This window comes from Pan paniscus, chromosome X, assembly GCF_029289425.2.
Source record: "Pan paniscus chromosome X, NHGRI_mPanPan1-v2.0_pri, whole genome shotgun sequence".
In the NCBI taxonomy this organism is placed as follows: Eukaryota; Metazoa; Chordata; class Mammalia; order Primates; family Hominidae; genus Pan; species Pan paniscus.
The window spans coordinates 75197213-75216109 of record NC_073272.2 but is presented as its reverse complement, the minus strand read 5'-3'; the positions used below and the strand labels follow the sequence as shown (position 1 = coordinate 75216109).

Genomic DNA, 18897 nt, shown 5'->3' with positions numbered 1-18897 from the left:
GTCTCAGCTTCAAATTCCTGCCTCTAGCCTTCCTTGAGTTGGAATAAACTTCAGTCAATCCCCCCTACTCCTTAACCATCATTTTTCCTAGATTGTTTCTTTTTTTTTTTTTTTTTTTCAGATGGAGTCTTGCTCTGTCGCCCAGGCTGGAGTGCAGTGGCGTGAACTTGGCTAACTGCAAGCTCCGCCTCCCAGGTTCACACCATTCTCCTGCCTCAGCCTCCTGAGTAGCTGGGACTACAGGCGCTCGCCACCACGCCCGGCTAATTTTTTTTTTTTTTTGTATTTTTAGTAGAGAAGGGGTTTCATCGTGTTAGCCAGGATGGTCTCGATTTCCTGACCTCATGATCCGCCTGCCTTGGCCTCCCCCGTGCTGGCTTTCCTACATTGTTTCAACTCATTCTGTTCTCTGGTTTGGTCACCCCAAGGTACCTTGGATGAAAACTCTCTGCTTCTACCTTGGGCCCACTGAGACTTCCACCTCCAGCCTCACCAATATCCATCCATTTTCTTACAAAGAATGGAAGAGTCTTTGACCATCTAGTCCTGATGTTTATAGTTGTGCTCTTTGGAATTTGAATCTTGTCTTTTTTCTAGACCAGGGTTGGCAAACTAACCATAAAAAATCTGATAGTAAAAAAAAAAAATGGCTTTGGAAATCCAGCCTAACATGTAAAAATGTTAGAATCATCACTCTGTCCTAAGAACAAGTAAAAAGCAAAACAAACTGAAGTTAAAAAGAGTATAACTAATATTCTAAGAAAGCAGATAAAGTGGAATCATGTAAAATGCTCAATCAAAACCACAAAATGTAGAAGAAAGTGAAAGGCAAAAATAGAAACATAAAACAGGGTCAACAAACACAAAACAGTAACAAATATGGTAAATATTAATCTGAATATATCAATAATAACTTTGAATGCCAATAGTCTAAATATTCCAAATAAAAGATTAAAAAATTGTCAGATTAGATCAAAAAGCAAGACCCAACCTGTTTATTCTCTAAATAAATGCACTTTAAATACAAACACACAAATAGATTAAAAGTAAATGAATAGAGAATAATACACTACTCTCATACTAATCAAAGTAAAATGAAAGTAGCTATATTATTTCCCGACACAGCAGACTTCAAAGTATGGCAAACTGTCAGGGATAATAAAAAGCATCACATAATAATAAAACTGTCAATTCTCCAATAAGATATAACAATCCTTAATGTGCATGTACCTAACAAAAATGTGCCCAAATATGTGAAGCAAAAACTGATAGAATTACAAAGAGAAATAGATGAATCTACTATAACAGTTGGAGATTTCAACATTGCTCTATCAATAATAGAACCAGGAGTGATGTCAGTAAGAAGGCAGACTAGGATGTGCCAGCCCTCATCCTCTAACAAAAACAATAATGTAAATATTCATAGACAAAAATATCTCTGGGAGTGCTCCTGAGTACAATAACAAATCTGTAGCAAACCAGTGGAACACAAAAACCAAGGATGGCCACATAGAAAAGGGTAGGAAGAATTTTATCCTTGTCCTCCTGTACCCCAGGCTAGCATAGCTCAGTACAAAGAGTAATCACCTCAACCATAAGGTCTCCCAGAGGGGAAATGAAAGCAAGAGAACCTCAGCAGCCCTTGCCACTACCAAGGACCTCTGCAGCATTCACTGCCGAGGACTTCTACAGTCTTTGCCAATGCAGACCCCACCATCCAGAGTTGCTTGGACTCTACACCACTGCATACTCCTAGAGCTGGAGCTGGTGTGCACTCTTCTAGAGCCAGCAACACAACACCTGTCCCCAAGCCTTGGCTCCACCACATGCACCCACACCCACACCTCAGACCTGTTGCCTCTGTATGCTCCTGCACCTGGTGCCCCTGCACACCCCCATAATTGATGTCCCCTTGCAAACCCAGACCTGGTTCTAATCTGGCATTGATATGCACCCTACCCAACCAGTACCCTCATACCCACTTGCAGGAGAAAATCTTTCCCTATAGAATCTAGTCTGTAAAGTCTTCAAGAAGTGACTTCTTCAAATGTACAGAACACAATGCAAGGCTACAAGGAATATGAAAAATCAGAAAACATGATCCCCCGTCACCAAAGGAACATAATAAATTTCCAGTAAACAACTCAAAAGAAATGGAGATCTATGAAATGCCCAAAAATAATTCCAAAAATACTCATTACAAATTCACAAAAGCCACAGACTGGCTGAATGAATTTTAAAAAGTAAGATCCAGTGAAATGCTATATATGAGATTCACTTTAGTCTTAAGGACACATATAATGAAAGCAAAGAGATAGGAATATATATTCCATGTAAATAGTAACTAAAAGAAAGTAGGGGTAGCTACACTTAATCAGACAAAATGGGCTTCAATTCAAAACACTTTTTGTCAAGAAACAAAAAGGTCACTACAAAATGATGAGGATCAACTTGACAGGAAGATATAGCAATTATAACTACACCTGGCCTTGTCTCTCTATTAATCAAAAATATTCTTAAAAAATAAAAGAATAGGGGGGAGGACCCAAGATGGCCGAATAGGAAGAGCTCCGGTCTACAGCTCCCAGCGTGAGCGATGCAGAAGACGGGTGATTTCTGCATTTCCATCTGAGGTACCGGGTTCATCTCACTAGGGAGTGCCAGACAGTGGGCACAGGTCAGTGGATGCCTGCACCATGCATGAGCCGAAGCAGGGCGAGCCATTGCCTCACTCGGGAAGTGCAAGGGTTCAGGGAGTTCCATTTCCTAGTCAAAGAAAGGGGTGACAGATGGCACCTGGAAAATTGGGTTACTCCCACCCGAATACTGCGCTTTTCCGACGGGCTTAAAAAACGCCGCACCAGGAGATTATATTCCACACCTGGCTCCCAGGGTCCTACGCCCACGGAGTCTTGCTCATTGATACCACAGCAGTCTGAGATCAAACTGCAAGGCGGCAGTGAGGCTGGTGGAGGGGCGCCCACCACTGCCCAGGCTTGCTTAGGTAAACAAAGCAGCCCAGAAGGATGAACTGGGTGGAGCCCACCACAACTCAAGGAGGCCTGCCTGCCTCTGTAGGCTCCAGCTATGGGGGCAGGGCACAGACAAACAAAAAGACAGCAGTAACCTCTACAGACTTAAATGTCCCTGTCTGACAGCTTTGAACAGAGCAGTGGTTTTCCCAGCACACAGCTGGAGATCTGAGAACGGGCAGACAGCCTCCTCAAGTGGGTCCCTGAACCCTGACCCCCGAGCAGCCTAACTGGGAGGCACCACCCAGCAGAGGAAGACTGACAACCCACATGGCCAGGTACTCCAACAGACCTGCAGCTGAGGGTTCTGTCTATTAGAAGGAAAACTAACAGAAAGGACATCCACACCAAAAACCCATCTGTACGTCACCATCATCAAAGACCAAAAGTAGATAAAACCACAAAGATGGGGAAAAAACAGAGCAGAAAAACTGGAAACTCTAAAAAGCAGAGCACCTCTCCTCCTCCAAAGGAACGCAGTTCCTCACCAGCAACGGAACAAAGCTGGACGGAGAATGACTTTGACGAGCTGACAGAAGAAGGCTTCAGACGATCAAATTACTCCGAGCTACGGGAGGAAATTCAAACCAAAGGCAAAGAAGTTGAAAACTTTGAAAAAAGTTTAGAAGAATGTATAACTAGAATAACCAATACAGAGAAGTGCTTAAAGGAGCTGATGGAGCTGAAAACCAAGGCTCGAGAACTACGTAAAGAATGCAGAAGCCTCAGGAGCCATGGCGATCAACTGGAAGAAAGGGTATCATCGATGGAAGATGAAGTGAATGAAATGAAGTGAGAAGTGAAGTTTAGAGAAAAAAGAATAAAAATAAATGACCAAAGCCTCCAAGAAATATGGGACTATGTGAAAAGACCAAATCTACGTCTGACTGGTGTACCTGAAAGTCACGGGCAAAATGGAACCAAGTTGGAAAACACTCTGCAGGATATCACCCAGGAGAATTTCCCCAATCTAGCAAGGCAGGCCAACATTCAGATTCAGGAAATAAAGAGAACGCCACAAAGATATTCCTTGAGAAGAGCAACTCCAAGACACATAATGGTCAGATTCACCAAAGTTGAAATGAAGGAAAAAATGTTAAGAGCAGCCAGAGAGAAAGGTTGGGTTACCCTCAAAGGGAAGCCCATCAGACTAACAGCAGATCTCTCAGCAGAAACTCTACAAGCCAAAAGAGAGTGGGGGCCAATATTCAACATTCTTAAAGAAAAGAATTTTCAACCCAGAATTTCATATCCAGCCAAACTAAGCTTCATAAGTGAAGGAGAAATAAAATCCTATACAAACAAGCAAATGCTGAGAGATTTTGTCACCACCAGGCCTACCCTAAAAGAGCTCCTGAAGGAAGCGCTAAACATGGAAAGGAACAACCGATACCAGCTGCTGCAAAATCATGTCAAAATCTAAAGACCATCGAGACTAGGAAGAAACTGCATGAACTAACGAGCAAAATAACCAGCTAACATCATAATGACTGGATCAAATTCACACATAACAATATTAACATTAAATGCAAATGGACTAAATGCTCCAATTAAAAGACTCAGACTGGCAAATTGGATAAAGAGTCAAGACCCATCAGTGTGCTGTATTCAGAAAACCCATCTCACGTGCAGAGACACACATAGGCTCAAAATTAAAGGATGGAGGAAGATCTACCAAGCAAATGAAAAACAAAAAGAAGCAGGGGTTGCAATCCTAGTCTCTGATAAAACAGACTTTAAACCAACAAAGATCAAAAGAGACAAAGAAGGCCATTACATAATGGTAAAGGGATCAATTCAACAAGAAGAGCTAACTATCCTAAAAATATATGAACCTAATACAGGAGCACCCAGTTTCATAAAGCAAGTCCTGAGGACCTACAAAGAGACTTAGACTCCCACACATTAATAATGGGAGGCTTTAATACCCCACTGTCAACATTAGACAGATCAATGAGACAGAAAGTCAACAAGGATACCCAGGAATTGAACTCAGCTCTGCACCAAGTGTACCTAATAGACATCTACAGAACTCTCCACCCCAAATCAACAGAATATACATTTTTTTCAGCACCACACCACACCTATTCCAAAATTGACCACATACTTGGAAGTAAAGCTCTCCTCAGCAAATGTAAAAGAACAGAGATTATAACAAACTATCTCTCAGACCACAGTGCAATCAAACTAGAACTCAGGATTAAGAATCTCACTCAAAACCGCTCAACTACATGGAAACTGAACAACCTGCTCCTGAATGACTACTGGGTACATAACGAAATGAAGGCAGAAATAAAGATGTTCTTTGAAACCAACAAGAACAAAAACACAACATACCAGAATCTCTGGGATGCATTCAAAGCAGTGTGTAGAGGGAAATTTATAACACTAAATGCCCACAAGAGAAAGCAGGAAAGATCCAAAATTGACACCCTAACATCACAATGAAAAGAACTAGAAAAGCAAGAGCAAACACATTCGAAAGCTAGCAGAAGGCAAGAAATAACTAAAATCAGAGCGGAACTGAAGGAAATAGAGACAGAAAAAAACCCTTCAAAAAAATTAATGAATCCAGGAGCTGGATTTTTGAAAGGATCAACAAAATTGATAGACCACTAGCAAGACTAATAAAGAAAAAAAGAGAGAAGAATCCAACAGACACAATAAAAAATGATAAAGGAGATATCACCACCGATCCCACAGAAATACAAACTACCATCAGAGAATACTAAAAACACCTCTATGCAAATAAACTAGGCAATCTAGAAGAAATGGATAAATTCCTCGATCCATACACTCTCGCAAGACTAAACAAGGAAGAAGTTGAATCTCTGAACAGACCAATAACGGGAGCCGAAATTGTGGCAATAATCAATAATTTTACCAACAAAAAAGAGTCCAGGATGAGATGGATTCACAGTCGAATGCTACCAGAGGTACAAGGAGGAACTGGTACCATTCGTTCTGAAACTATTCCAATCAATAGAAAAAGAGGGAATCCTCCCTAACTCATTTTATGAGGCCAGCATCATTCTGATACCAGAGCCGGGCAGAGACACAACAAAAAAAGAGAATTTTAGACCAATATCCTTGATGAACATTGATGCAAAAATCCTCAATAAAATATTGGCAAACCGAATCCAGCAGCACATCAAAAAGCTTATCCACCATGAGCAAGTGGGCTTCATCCCTGGGATGCAAGGCTGGTTCAATATACGCAAATCAATAAATGTAATCCAGCATATAAACAGAGCCAAAGACAAAAACCACATGATTATCTCAATAGATGCAGAAAAAGCCTTTGACAAAATTCAACAATCCTTCATGCTAAAAACTCTCAATAAATTAGGTATTGATGGGACGTATTTCAAAATAATAAGAGCTATCTATCACAAACCCACAGCCAATATCATACTGAATGGGCAAAAACTGAAAGCATTCCCTTTGAAAACTGGCACAAGACAGGGATGCACTCTCTCACCACTCCTATTCAACACAGTGTTGGAAGTTCTGTCCAGGGCAATGAGGCAGGAGAAGGAAATAAAGGGTACTCAGTTAGGAAAAGAGGAAGTCAAATTGTCCCTGTTTGCAGACGACATGATTGTATATCTAGAAAACCCCATTGTCTCAGCCCAAAATCTCCTTAAGCTGATAAGCAACTTCAGCAAAGTCTCAGGATACAAAATCAATGTACAAAAATCACAAGCACTCTTATACACCAATAACAGACAAACAGAGAGCCAAATCATGAGTGAACTCCCATTCACAATTGCTTCAAAGAGAATAAAATACCTAGGAATCCAACTTACAAGGGATGTGAAGGACCTCTTCAAGGAGAACTACAAACCACTGCTCAAGGAAATAAAAGAGGATACAAACAAATGGAAGAACATTCCATGCTCATGGGTAGGAAGAATCAATATCGTGAAAATGGCCATACTGCCCAAGGTAATTTACAGATTCAATGCCATCCCCATCAAGCTACCAATGACTTTCTTCACAGAATTGGAAAAAACTACTTTAAAGTTCATATGGAACCAAAAAAGAGCCCGCATCGCCAAGGCAATCCTAAGCCAAAAGAACAAAGCTGGAGGCATCACACTACCTGACTTCAAACTATACTACAAGGCTACAGTAACCAAAACAGCATGGTACTGGTACCAAAACAGAGATATAGATCAATGGAACAGAACAGAGCCCTCAGAAATAACGCCGCATATCTACAACTATCTGATCTTTGACAAACCTGAGAAAAACAAGCAATGGGAAAAGGATTTCCTATTTAATAAATGGTGCTGGGAAAACTGGCTACCCAGATGTAGAAAGCTGAAACTGGATCCCTTCCTTACACCTTATACAAAAATCAATTCAAGATGGATTAAAGACTTAAACGTTCGACCTAAAACCATAAAAACCCTAGAAGAAAACCTAGGCATTACCATTCAGGACATAGGCATGGGCAAGGACTTCATGTCCAAAACACCAAAAGCAATGGCAACAGAAGCCAAAATTGACAAATGGGATCTAATTAAACTAAAGAGCTTCTGCACAGCAAAAGAAACCACCATCAGTGTGAACAGGCAACCTACAAAAGGGAGAAAATTTTTGCAACCTACTCATCTGACAAAGGGCTAATATCCAGAATCTACAATGAACTCAAACAAATTTACAAGAAAAAAACAAACAACCCCATCAAAAAGTGGGCAAAGGACATGAACAGACACTTCTCAAAAGAAGACATTTATGCAGCCAAAAAACACATGAAAAAATGCTCATCATCACTGGCCATCAGAGAAATGCAAATCAAAACCACAATGAGATACCATCTCACACCAGTTAGAATGGTGATCATTAAAAAGTCAGGAAACAACAGGTGCTGGAGAGGATGTGGAGAAATAGGAACACTTTTACACTGTTGGTGGGACTGGAAACTAGTTCAACCATTGTGGAAGTCAGTGTGGCGATTCCTCAGGGATCTGGAACTAGAAATACCATTTGACCCAGCCATCCCATTACTGGGTATATACCCAAAGGACTATAAATCATGCTGCTATAAAGACACATGCACACGTAGGTTTATTGCAGCATTATTCACAATAGCAAAGACTTTGAACCAACCCAAATCTCCATCAATGATAGACTGGATTAAGAAAATGTGGCACATATACACCATGGAATACTATGCAGCCATAAAAAATGATGAGTTCATGTCCTTTGTAGGGACATGGATGAAATTGGAAATCATCATTCTCAGTAAACTATTGCAAGAACCAAAAACCAAACACCGCATATTCTCACTCATAGGTGGGAATTGAACAATGAGATCACATGGACACAGGAAGGGGAATATCACACTCTGGGGACTGTGGTGGGGTGGGGGGAGGGGGGAGGGATAGCATTGGGAGATATACCTAATGCTAGATGACGAGTTAGTGGGTGCAGCACACCAGCATGGCACATGTATACATATGTAACTAACCTGCACAATGTGCACATGTACCCTAAAACTTAAAGTATAATAAAAAAAAAAGAAGAAAAAAAGTAAAAAAAAAAATAAAAATAAAAAAAGAAAACTACAAAACAATGAAGAAATTAAAGCAGGCACAAATAAATCACAAGATATTCCATATCCATGAAATGTAAGAATTAATGCTGTTAAACTGTCCATACCACCTTAAGATGTTTACAAATTCATGTTCCCCATCAAAATTCCAATGGCATTTTTCACCGAAAGAGAAAAAACAATCTTAGACGTCATATGAAACTACAAAAGACCCTGAATAGCCAAAATGATCTTGAAAAAGAATATCAAATCTGGCCTCACACTTCTTGATTTCAAATTTCAAAGTATATTACAAATCTATAGTAATAAAAACAGTATGATACTGCCATAAAAACAGACACAAAGAACAATGGAAAAACATAGGGAGCCCAGAAATAAACCCATAAATACACAGCCAACTGGTCTTCCACAAGATTGCCAAGAATACAAAATGTTCAAAGAACAGTCTCAATACACTGTATTAGAAAAACTTAATATATTGCTTTTCAGCCTTTTGGCTAAGATGAGGTATAGGAAATCTAGATTATCTCCATGCAAAATAATTAGATTGAACACTTATCTTACACCATTCACCAAAAACAATTCAAAATGGATTAAAGACTTAAACATAAAAAATGAAACCATAAAATTCTGGTGAAAGCTCCGTGACATTGGTCTTCACAGTAATTTCTTGGATAGGACATAAAAACAGTGAGAATAAAAGTAAAATAAACAAGTGGGATTATATCCACCTAAAAAGCTTCTGCACTGCAAAGGAAATAACACAATGAAACGGCAGTTTACAGAATGGGAGAAATTGTTTGGAAACTATACATCTGGTAAAGTGTTAATATCCAAAATATATAAGGAACTCACACAACTCAAAAGCAAATAAGGAAAACCAGATTAAAAATGGGCAAAAAACTTGAATAGACATTTTTCCAAAGAAGACATACAAATACGCAACAGGTATATGAAAATGCAAATGAAATATTCATGAGATATCACCTCATACCTGTTAAAATAAATATTACCAAAAAGTCAAAATATAATAAGCATTGGTGAGGATGTGGAAAAAATGAAACATTCATACGTTATTGATAAAAATGTAAATTGGTAAGCCATTACAGAAAACAGCATAGAGGCTCGTCAAATAAATAAAAATAGAACTATCATTTGACCCAGCAATCCCTCTTCTGGGTACATACTCAAAGGAAGTGAAATCAGCACCTCAAAGAGATATCTGCATTCCTATGCTCACTGCAGCATTATTCACAATAGTCAAGATATGAAAACAATATACATGTCCATAACAGACGAATGGACTAAAAAAATGTAGGGTGTGTGTGTGTGTGTATGTGTGTGTGTGTATACATATATATGTATTTGTGTGTGGGTGTATGTGTGTATAGTAGAAATATTCTCAGCCTTATAAAGAAGAAAATCCTGCCATTCCCAACAACATGGATGAACCTGTACAACACGGTAAGTGAAATAAGCCAGGCTCAAAACAACATATATAAGTGAATATTGCACAATCACTTATATGTGGAATCTAAAGATAGTCAAACTCATAGAAGCAAAAAGTAGAATGGTGATTTCCAGGGGGCTTGGTGGGGCCGGGGTTGGGGGGTGGGCAGCAGGCATGGAGTGGGAAATGGGGAAATGGTCAAAGTGTACAAAGTTTTATTTATCTGAGATAAATAAGTTTTGGAGATCTAATGTACAGCATTGTTAACAATACTATACTGTAAACTATTTTTTCATTTAAATTGAACTTTATTAAAATAGGTGCCAGTTTTCCTCTCTCCTAGTTCCACTGATGAGCTAGCCCAGAACTATATAACTTTGAGCCAAGTTTCCAAAGATGGTAAAGCTAGGAACAGCAAACTAATAAGGACAAATAGGTCACTTTTGGTAATGACACACAAATTAAACTTTCAAAACATGTGCATAGCTTTATTCATCTACTTAGATCTAACCTTTTCATGGAGCTTCAGCAAAATTAGAGTGTGCAAAATGCATTTCTAAAACTTAATGCAAGCAAAGCTTTCACATTTACACTGGCAGGAAATACACAGAGAAACTAACAAGTCACATTAGAGAGAATTCAATCTTTTCTTTAATGACAAGAATTGCACAGCTTATTATTTTGAGAAAATTGTTGCAGACATAGATATTTAAAATTTTCTAAGCAAGGTGCTTTTAACAACAAAATTTTTAAAGTTAGAAAGAGCTGATAACTTGGAACATAGCTCATACAGAATTCCAAATTAAAGTGGACTCCATTATCTCCCTACATTCTGCAAACAATGCTTTGTATAACACTTCTTTAAAACACTAAAGGAGGCAGCAAGCTGAAACTTTTTTCAAAGCACACAAGAAATGGTGTCATCACATTACTTGAAGAAGGTGCTGAGGGGAAAAGAAAAGGGAGTGAAGAATCCTTTTACTATTTCCCACTACAGAACAGCCACTAACAGACTAACAACAAAAAAGATACAACAAAAACAATAAATCGACATCCCCAGCTTATAAAATAGTTCCAGTTTGACAAGATCTATAAATAGAGAACACCATTTGGACAACAGAATGAGCATTTCATACTGCATAAAAATTAGTGAGGTGGTAAGAACCATCAACTATCTCAGGCATTACTACATGGCCTTTCAAAAATTTTTTTAACGTACGTGCAAGGCACATTGATACAAAAATAGCTCTCTGGCCAACAAATATATTAAATAAGAAAATTAAAATTTTGACTTTGTGATATTGGCAACATCAAAATATAACCAGATAGCTTTGGCCCACACATCTTTCTCATACTCCTCCAACTCATTCGGTGTTGCCCACCTATTATTTTTGGTTCAATCACCTTCAAGTTTCGGTATGTGCTTGAGAAATTACTTTTCTTCTTATCAAGTAGCATTCTTACTAAAGTTTTCCTTTGCTAAGTAAAAATATATAAGATAAACAGAATAGTTGGAGTTATATCTTCAATAATTTAATTTTTAAATATTTTTATTATACTCTAAGTTCTGGGATACATGTGCAGAATGTGCAGGTTTGTTACATAGGTATACATGTGCCATGGTGGTTTGTTGCACCCATCAACCCATCATCTACATTAGATATTTCTCCTAATGCTATCCCTCCCCTAGCCCCCTACTCCCTTGACAGGTACCAGTGTGTGATGTTCCCCTCCCTGTGTCCATGTGTTAAAATTGTTCAACTCCCACTTATGAGTGAGAACATGCAGTGTTTAGTTTTCTGTTCTTGTGTTAGTTTGCTGAGAATGATGTTTCCACCTTCATCCATGTCCCTGCAAAAGAGATGAACTCATCCTTTTTATGGCTGCATAGTATTGCATGGTGTATATGTGCCACATTTTCTTTATCCAGTCTGTCATTGATGGGCATTTGGGTTGGTTCCCAGTCTTTACTATTGTGAACAGTGCTGCAATAAACATACGTGTGCATGTGTCCTTATAGTAGAATGATTTATAATCCTTTGGGTATATAACCAGTAATGGAATTGCTGGGTCAAATGGTATTTCTGGTTCTAGATCCCTGAGGAATCACCACACTGTCTTCCATAATGGTTGAACTACTTTACACTCCCACCAACAGTGTAAAAGTGTTCCTATTTCTCCACATCCTCTCCAGCATCTGATGTTTCCTGGCTTTTTAATAATCACCATTCTAACTGGCGTGAGATGGTATCTCATTGTGGTTTTGATTTGCATTTCTCTAATGACCAGTGATGATGAGCTTTTTTTCATATGTTTGTTGGCTGCATAAATGTCTTCTTTTGAGAAGTGTCTGTTCATATCCTTCACCCATTTTTGATGGGGTTGTTTGTTGTTTTCTTGTAAATTTGTTTAAGTTCTTTGTAGATCCTGTATATTAGCCTTTTGTCACATGGACAGATTGCAAAACTTTCTCCCATTCTGTAGGTTGCCTGTGCACTCTGATGATAGTTTCTTTTGCTGTGCAGAAGCTCTTTAGTTTAATCAGATCCCATTTGTCAATTTTGGCTTTGGTCATTGCTTTTGTTGTTTTAGTCATGAAGTCTTTGCCCATGCCTATGTCCTGAATGGTATTGCCTAGGTTTTCTTCTAGGGTTCTTATGGTTGTAAGTCTTACATTTTAGTCTTTAATCCTTCTTGAGTTAATTTTTGTATAAGGTGTAAGGAAGAGGTCCAGTTTCAGTTTTCTGCATATGGCTAGCCAGTTTTCCCAAGACCATAAGTAATCCTTTCCCCATTGCTTGATTTTGTCAGGTTTGTCAAAGATCAGATGGTTGTAGATGTGTGGCATTATTTCTGAGACCTCTCTTCTGTTCCATTGGTCTATATATCTGTTTTGGTAGCAGTACCATGCTGTTTTGGTTATTGTATCCTTGTAGCATAGTTTGAAGTCAGGTAGTGTGATGCTTCCAGCTTTTTTCTTTTTGCTTACAATTGTCTTAGCTATATGGGCTCTTTTATGGTTCTATATGAAATTTAAAGTAGTTTTTTTTTTTTGCAATTCTGTGAAGAAAGTCAATAGTAGCTTGATGGGGATAGCACTGAATCTATAAATTACTTTGGACAGTATGGCCATTTTCACAATATTGATTCTTCCTATCCATGAGCATGGAATGTTTTTCCATTTGTTTGTGTCCTTTTTTATTTATTTCCTTGAGCAGTGGTTTGTAGTTCTTGAGGAGGTCTTTCACATCCCTTGTAAGTTGTATTCCTAGGTATTTTATTCACTTTGTGGCAATTGTGAATGGGAGTTCACTCATGATTTTGTTCCCTGATTGTCTATTATTGGTGTATAGGAATTCTTGTGATTTTTGCACATTTATTTTGTATCCTGAGACTTTGCTGAAGTTGCTATCAGTTTAAGGAGATTTGGGGTGAGATGATGGGGTTTTATAAATATACAATCATGTCATCTTCAAACAGAGACTATTTGACTTCCTCTCTTCCTATTTCAATACCCTTCATTTCTTTGTCTTGCCTGATTGCCCTGGCCAGAACTTCCAATACTCTGTTGAATAGGAGTGGTGAGAGAGGCCATCCTTGTCTTGTGCTGGTTTTCAAAGGGAATGCTTCCAGCATTTGCCCATTCATTATGATATTGGCTGTGGGTTTGTCATAAATAGCTCTTTTTTATTTTGAGGTACATTCCATCAATACCTAGTTTATTGAGAGTTTTTAGCATGAAGGGGTATTGAATTTTATGGAAGACCTTTTCTGCATCTATTGATATAATCATGTGGTTTTTGTCATTGGTTCTGTTTATGTGATGGATTACATTTATTGATTTGCATATGTTGAACCAGCCTTGCATCCCAGACATGAAGCCGACTTGATTGTGGTGGATGAGCTTTTTGATGTGCTGCTGGATTCGGTTTGCCATCATTTTATTGAGGATTTTCGTATTGATGTTCATCAAGGATATTGGCCTGAAATTTTCTTTTTTTGTTGTGCCTCTGCCAGGTTTTGATTGATGTGATTTATACTAAATGTGAGTGGTTCAGGGCAGCATTATTTCTCCTCTATATATAAACAAAATATAAGTCCCCAGCATACATAGATTAATGTTTTCTAAAAGTTCAGCAACAAATCAATGACACTACATCCTTTAAGCCATTCTTCCCAATTCCCCTTGCTGAGGCAGAGAGAGGGAGTAATAGAAACAAAGCTAAGATTTAAACTATTTTCAGTAGTAGGAGACATTTAAGGCCAAAAAGTGTACTATTAACAGAATTCTTAAGTTCCTAAGTTACTGTCCTTCATAGGCCAATACCAGCTAAGAATTAGTTACTTGCACTGATTCCTTCCCAAAGAGAATTTTATAATTCACTCACTCTTGTTAGTGGCTGTGCTACAGGAAAGGTATCAAAGCAAGCTATGGTATATATATGGTATATAGTAATGTAAAAAGTGCATCACATTCTTGATTTTCAGTTTCTCATAGCAGCAGCACAATTAATCTAAGACAGAAAACAGCTGTACTTTCATTCTTAAAATGCAACAATATCTAGTGAAATGTATTCAAGATCATGAAAGGATCCACCTCTATGAAGTATAAATGAAAACAGACTAATAATAATAGACAAACAGGGGTAAACTAAAGGCATTCATTCATATTTACATATTAAAACCCCTTTTGTTAACACCAAATCTTTACATCTAGTAAAAGAATGAGCACTTTAAGAATAAAGCAGACAATATTAAAGCAGTATCCATTTTCAGAGCCTTTGATTAGCACATGAGGAAAAAAGGGTATATGGGAAGCTATGTAATTTGCCTCATGTTGGTTTGTTGGTCTGAAGAGTACAACTTTGATATGCACGGAAAGTAAAACTAAATAGGAAAATAAGTGTTTGTAGCTGTTTTAATATGGCTGTAGAAAAGGGATACTGGCCAGGTGCAGTGGCTCACATCTGTAATCCCAGCACTTTGGGAGGCTGAGGCGTGTGGATTGCCTGAGGTCAGGAGTTCAATACCAGTCTGGCCAACATGGTGAAACCCCATTTCTACTAAAAATACAAAAACATTAGCCCGGCGTGATGGTGTGCGCCTGTAATCCCAGCTACTCGGGAGGCTGAGCCAGGGGAATTGCTTGAACCAGGGAGGTGGAGGTTGCAGTGAGCTGAGATTGTGCCACTGTACTCCAGCCTAGGCAACAGAGCAAGACTCCATCTCAAAAGAAAAAAAAGAAAAGAAAAATATGTTCACACAAAAGACATACACACAATGTACATAGCCAAAAAAGTAGAAACAACCCACATGTCTACCAACTACAACAAAATGTAGTATATCCATACAGTCAAATGTTATTCAGCCATGAAAAGAATGAACTACATGGATAACCCTCACAAAACACTGTCAGCTCCCACTTGGCTTTGCCCTTCCACCTGCCCTGGTAGCTTAACACAAAACACAGAACTTTTGGGAGCTCTATGGCCCTGCTCATTGCCTGAGACACCAGATTACCTTCCCTGGGTAATATAAGGCAGGCACAATTCCCACCACTACCACTGCAGTTGGTGCTCTCTTACAAGCACCACATCCTGGCTGGAGGCCAACCAACATGGTTATGTAGCAACAAGCTGTGAACTTTTTTCCAAGAAGCAACACAGGAACTTAACAGGAAAACAGAAAGAAACCACAGATCCTTTGAAAGAAGCAGCGGGCTGCAGCCTACATCGTGAGCCAGGCAGAAAGCTATTAAGTCCTCAGAGTGCAATAAGGGGAGAGACTGCCTCCAAGATATAGTCTCCACTGGGGAACCTGGCAAACAGCCCACAGTGGAAGGCCTTAACCCTATCCAGTTCTGGAGCTGTGAGCGGTGAGAGTACATGAGGAGGAGCAGCATCAGCATGTACTTTGCATGCACTCCCAGACTCCAGCAAGAATGGAGGGAAGCCATTCCTGATCCTACCTCATAGGGGACCTTGCAGAAGTCAGCTGGATAACTCAGATGGCAGTCCCAGGTTGATAGAAGCTCTCAACTGAGATTCATAATATAATCTCGAGTGGGACAAACCCCCTTAACCAGAACCGAGGGGCAAGGAGGAAGAGTGCTATAGCCACAGGTGCAAGTGTGGAGTGGGTGGGCCCTGGCCTGAAAGCCATGGTTTCTGTCTTGAGGGAGAAGACTTATGGCCTGGGGCAGTTTTGAGTTCTGAGTGTAAACTGCCTAGAATCTATCTAGCTGCTCCTAGTGGAACACTGTGGTGTGTGAAACATGCCTTGCCAATTGTGTGGGAGCTGGGCGGGGCTTACTGCTCCCTGCTACTCCCTCCCCTAAATGCAGATTCTTCCGTGCAGCGGAAGCAGCTGTACTCCTCCATGGAACATTATATCAGTGACCAAATAATTGCCATCTGATCCCCACTGGGGCTGCTGCTTACAACTGCACATGGGGAGTCAGAGTGCAGACTTGACTGACTCAACCCCCACTTGGCTTTGCCCTTCCACCTGCCCTGGTAGCTTAGCACAAAACACAGAAACTTTTGGGAGCTCTATGGCCCTGCTCATTGTCTGAGACACCAGATTACCTTCCCTGGGTAATATAAGGCAGGCACAATTCCCACTGCCACCACTGCAGCTGGTGCTCTCTTATAAGCACCACCTCCTGGCTGGAGGCCAATCAACATGGTCCAATACAGTATATGTAAGCAAAGTAACACAGTGCCCAGGAACAAGAAAACTTGTGTAAGACCTCAGCTATCACCATTGCCTGCAGCACCCTGGTTAACCAGGAAGTCTTGAGTCTGTCCACATGACTAGCTCATTACTACTACAACTGGCACTTGAGAAAGCCAACACACTAAGACTATTTATAACCAAGGAAATCTAACTGATGGCAGTGGCAGGAGAGTGAGAGTTGGTGCTGATACCTGCTGCTGGGAGACTTGAGGAAATGTCACATCACTGGATCCCTTGCAGACATGCCCCAGCACCATCCCGAAGTGTGGCAGTTCCACTAGGTGGGTAGGCCCAGAAGAGCAGCATGATTCACAGTAGCTCATCCCTCAGGGACTCTTACTCCGAGGGGAGGGGAGAGTGTACCACATCAAAAAAGTACCCTGTGGGACAAAAGAATCCAGACAGCAGGCTTTGAGTTTCAGAACTTTCTGCTTGTGAAAAGTTTCTTTAAGCACAGGCACAGGAGCAGTACTAGACTCAGTGGAGAAAGTCTGTGGCTCTACCCAAACAAGCAGCCCTGGTACTTGTGAAGGGTGCTAGAGAAGGTGACTTCTTCCCCTTGCCCACCAATGCTGACATAGCTGAGGCTTCTCCCATAAGAGCTCAGTGGTGGGTAAACCTGTAGACAGCCTTTCTAGAGAACTTCAGGGTGACTGCATCCCCAGAGGAGGAGCACCCTCCAGGTTCAGGCTTGCATGAAGGGTAGAGTAAAGATCCTTTTCTATGTGAAACATCAGCATTTCTGCTAGTGAAAAGGGTGCCTGTCTAATCTGTATAGCTGGAACACTGGATCAGGACTGTGACTTGGAGGTAGATCGCTTTCCTGCTGGCCTGGCAGGGGAGCTGAGGTGGCTCCCTCCCTTCCCCCTGAAAAGACAGTATGTTTCACTGAGAGCTCCCACAGCCACTTCTATCAAGGCTGGGACCTCTGTGCAACTTTAGGTATTGTATTCACCCATTTGCCTTAGCCATGCACAGTTTTTACCCATAGACACTGCTTAATGGCCTGAAGCCTGAACTGTTCAAATGAGAGAAAAAAATACTGGAAAGAAAAACAAATAAATAACAGTGCACACCACTGGGAGCAAGATAAACTTCATGAGACTTCTGCCTTTCAAACCCCAGAAGAGACAGTGAACCTGCTCACACACCAAGTATATCGCTACTATAACCAGCTTCTGAGAAAGCCATCATACAAAGACTCTCTGTAACCAAGGAACTCATACAGAGTCTTCACCACTAAAAGCATCCAGAGTCAAATTAGGTTACAATGAACCATAAACATTTAAGTCATATCCCTAAGGAGAAAAAAGAAATTTCTAAAAATGTAGTCAAATAAAAAAATAAATTCAAAAAAGAAGAAACAGTTTATCAAAATGAGAAGAAGCCAAAAACTAATTCTGGCAAAATGAAAAAACAGGGTTCTATAAGATCCCAAAAATACCACACTAGCTCTCCAGCAATGGATCCAAACCAAGACAAAATCCTTGAAATGTCAGATAAAGAATGCAAAAAGTTAATGATTAAGTTACTCATGAAGACACAAAAGAAAGGTGAACACCAACATAAAAAAAATTAAGAATAATTTGGGATATAAATGAAAAATGTCTAAAGAGATAGATATTTTAAAGAAAAAACAGGAGATGGTTAAAAAATGGCAGATAGAAGACAGAACCAGAGTGCAGCTCTCGCTTGGATGAACAGAACAGTGTCTGAAGATTCACACTGTAAACTTTTGCTCCAAGAACCACCACAGGAACACACCAGGAAGATCAAAATAATTCACAGCCCCTTTGAAAGAAGCAGCTTGCTGCTGAAAACTCTGTAAGACAGCCAAAAAATTATGAGTTCCCAAAGTGAGAGAAAGGAAGTCTGCCTCCGAACACACATAACCACTGAGAAACCTGAAAATCCAGATCTGGGAGAAGGATTTAACCTTACCTAGAGCTGAAGTGGATTTAGAGAGCTGAGCAAAATACGAAAGTAGAAGGTGGAGCGGGAAGAAACCTGTAGGCACTCTTGGTCCCCAGCTCAAGCTTAGGGAAGCCATTCCTTATCTAACAGAGGTCCTTGGGGAAGGAAAGGCAGCCAGAAAGAATTGAGCAGGGCTCACA

General features: G+C 39.9%; 1 long non-coding RNA gene across 1 annotated transcript in view; it reads right to left on the bottom strand.

Annotated features, from left to right (window-relative positions):
* Positions 1-18897, bottom strand: part of LOC134729782 (uncharacterized) — a 142239-nt gene that overhangs the window by 102022 nt on the left and 21320 nt on the right. The window contains exon 2 of the long non-coding RNA XR_010111207.1: positions 16975-17163. This is a non-coding gene — a long non-coding RNA (uncharacterized LOC134729782). The remainder of the gene's footprint in view (positions 1-16974; positions 17164-18897) is intronic.